General features: G+C 46.4%; 1 protein-coding gene across 3 annotated transcripts in view; it reads right to left on the reverse strand.

Annotated features, from left to right (window-relative positions):
- Positions 1-1,551, reverse strand: part of RBM17 (RNA binding motif protein 17) — a 15,668-nt gene extending 14,117 nt beyond the window's left edge. For 2 of the 3 annotated variants that reach the window (XM_015827786.1, XM_015827784.1), the window contains exon 1: positions 1,393-1,551. The gene's annotated coding sequence lies outside the window, so the exon portion shown is untranslated. The remainder of the gene's footprint in view (positions 1-1,392) is intronic. The other variant, XM_015827785.2, reaches the window with a different exon arrangement.
- Between the last annotated feature and the right edge of the window lie 1,533 nt (positions 1,552-3,084).

The following is a 3,084-nucleotide window of genomic DNA, read 5'->3' on the forward strand; positions in this document are numbered from 1 at the left end:
CTCCGACTCCCAACTCACCGAGACGCCGCAGCATGATACCGTGGTCTACGGTATCAAAAGCCGCTGAGAGGTCCAAAAGAACAAGGACAGAGGAGTACCCTCTGTCCCGGGCCCTCCAGAGATCATTGACCAACGCGACCAATGCCGTTTCCGTGCTGTGCCCCGGCCTGAAACCCGACTGGTATGGGTCTAGATAGATAGATATATCACGTAGATAAGAACTTCTTAGAAGAATTGAGATTTATGCATTTCTCTGAAAGAAACCCCCAAGCTCAGAGGGCACCAAGGACCCCACAGTCATCCTTCTCTTTTATTTCTCTTCCGTTCCACAAATCCCAACTCCCTTCTAGCGCTGATGATGTTATCTAGTTGGGTCACAAAATGTCTACAAGAAAACCACCAAGCTCAGCACCAAGGACCCCACAATCCTCCTCCTCCTCTCCACAAATCCCCACTCCCTTCTAGCGCGGATAATGTTATCTAGTTGGGTCATGAAACGTCTGTAAAAAAACAAGCAAGCTCAAACAGCACCAAGGAGACCCCATTCATCCCTCCCTCTCTCCCTATTTCCTTCCCTTTCTCCCTTGATCCCCGACTTTCTCCAAGCAATTATAATTTTGGATGTTTTTAACGGATTCCTTCCTGTAAAGATATACGGATGGCCCCTTGAAAAGTCCCTTGAAAAGTCTCGGGTCCCTTGAAAAGGCTCTTACTGGATGGATCAAAGCAGAGTTTTGCAGCAAAGCAGCCTTAATAATAATAATAATAATAATAAAGTTGGAAGGGACCTTGGAGGTCATCGAGTCCAACCCTTGCAGAGAGAGACTTGAACCTGGGTCTCCCCTTCAAGGTCCCCTTCTCTTGAAGCTCCAAATTTTAAAATTAAATTACTGGCGGTTCTTCTGGCTGAGCCAAAGGATTAAGGGACGCATCTGCTAATAAGGGCAGGAAAAAGAAATACATCAATTTACCCAAATTAAAAATAAATATACTGGAAACCCGAAATCTTTGGGGATTTTTTCCCCCTTTTACTCCAAATCCCTAAAAAAAAAATCAAAAAAAAATCAGGGGTCCCTCATCCCGCTGTCGCAAGTCTAGGATGGAGGGGCGCTCTGCATATGCTCAGGAACCCGTTGGCTCGCCGGGCGGGCAAGAGTGGGGAGCAAAAAGGGGCCTTACTTCTGAGGAGGGAGGGATTCCCGTCCCGAGGGGCTGCAACAGACCCCCCGAATAATCCTTTCCGCAATACGACCCCCTCGACTCTTCTTTTCCCTCTTCCTTTTAACATTTAGATTTGTGAGGGCCACCCTTCTAACGGCAAGGCGTCGGCTGGGGCTCAGTTAAAACGACCTCCAGCCCTTCCCCATCCCAAGGAAGGTTTTTTCCCCTTACCCTTCCGCCGAGGCCGCAAGCCGGGGCCTCACGTACCACCCGAAGCCGAAAAGGAACGCCTCTTCGTCGGCCGAGCGAAGCTCTCACGTCACGGCCGAACGAGAACCAATCAGGCTCCGCCCCCTTCTCAGCGCGCGCCCGGGAAACGGCTTCGCTCTTCTTGGCCGCCGCCAAAGGCCGCCTGTGCGCAAACTCCGTAGTGGCCGCAGAGGTGGAACCTGGTTTCATCCTCCCCTTTTGGGGGCAGAGCTACGCCGATTCCGTCCGCAGCAGCAGCAATGCGCAAATGGCGGAGAAAAAAGATGTTCTGTAACGCTCTCATCGCAAATGGCCGGCGAAGAGGCCTTTACTGCCCGATCGGTGTTACGCAAACGGCGTAGGAGGAAAACACTGGAGAAAGAATTGCTGTCATTTCGTTGTGTGCACGCGTCGCTTAAATTGCTGTCATTTGGTTGTGGGCACGCGTTACTGACCCCAGGGACTGTAAGTGCATCACTTGTAAACTACCCCCCCCGACTTACTTTGAACCCATCTAGTACAAAAACACTGTAAACTATTGTGAAAAATTTAGGTTGGTTCCAAAAATTGGTTGACAATATTGAATGAGTGATTTATGTATGGTTCATATTTCTTAATCACCCATCTCCCTTTGAGATGTATTGTACTGCATTTTTTGCAGTTTTAACCATTAGTTTTAAATTATTATTATTGCTATTATTATTTCATTGCTATCCTAGTTCTCCATCTGCCAGTAGTCTAGACTGTAAGAAACAAGCAATTAAAAAAAAATAACCAAGGAAAACAATAATTCCCTATCATGGAATGCATAAAAATTGTATTCATAGAAACAGAGTTGGAATGGACCTCAGAGGTCATCAAGCCCAACCCCCTGCAGGATTTACGATGTCATTCCCAATTGATGACTTTGTAGCCTGGTTGAAAACCCCCAAGAATGTAGAAGAAACCTCTTCTTCCAATGACAGTTCTCATTTTGGTTGCCATGATATAAAAAAGATGTTGAGACTCTAGAAAGTGCAGAGAAGAGCAACAAAGATGATAAGGGGATTGGAGGCTAAAACATACGAACAACAGTTGCAGGAATTGGGTATCTCTATCTAACAAAGAGAAAGACTGGGAGTGACATGATAGCAGTCTTCCGATATCTCAGGGGCTGCCCCAAAGAAGAGGGAGTCAAGCTATTCTCCAAAGCACCTGAAGGCAGGACAAGAAGCAACGGATGGAAACTCATCAAGGAGAGAAGCAACCTAGAACTAAGGAGAAACGTCCTGACAGTTAGAACAATTAACCAGTGGAACAACCTGCCTCCGGAAGCGGTGAATGCTCCAACACTGGAAGTTTTTAAGAAGAGACTGGACAGCCATTTGTCTGAAATGGTATAGGGTTTCCTGCCTGAGCAGGGGGTTGGACTAGAAGACCTTCAAGGTCCCTTCCAACTGCTGTTAATATCAAGGCAACAAAGGACATTGTTAAGCATAGATTGGATTACCACATCTTATTGTGTTAGTCCAATGGGTTGAACTATCTGTTATTAGCATTTCCACTCTTTGGAACTTTTAAGACATATAGACTTCAATTCCCAGCACCAGGAAGCAATGTACTAACTCACGATTGCTTGATTTCATGATACAAATAGGCCTCAACTTAGCAAGCATTTCTTTAGTGACCAAAGTT

The sequence above is a fragment of the Protobothrops mucrosquamatus genome, unplaced genomic scaffold (genome assembly GCF_001527695.2).
Source record: "Protobothrops mucrosquamatus isolate PMUCROS unplaced genomic scaffold, P.Mucros_1.0 scaffold3950, whole genome shotgun sequence".
Lineage (NCBI taxonomy): Eukaryota > Metazoa > Chordata > Lepidosauria > Squamata > Viperidae > Protobothrops > Protobothrops mucrosquamatus.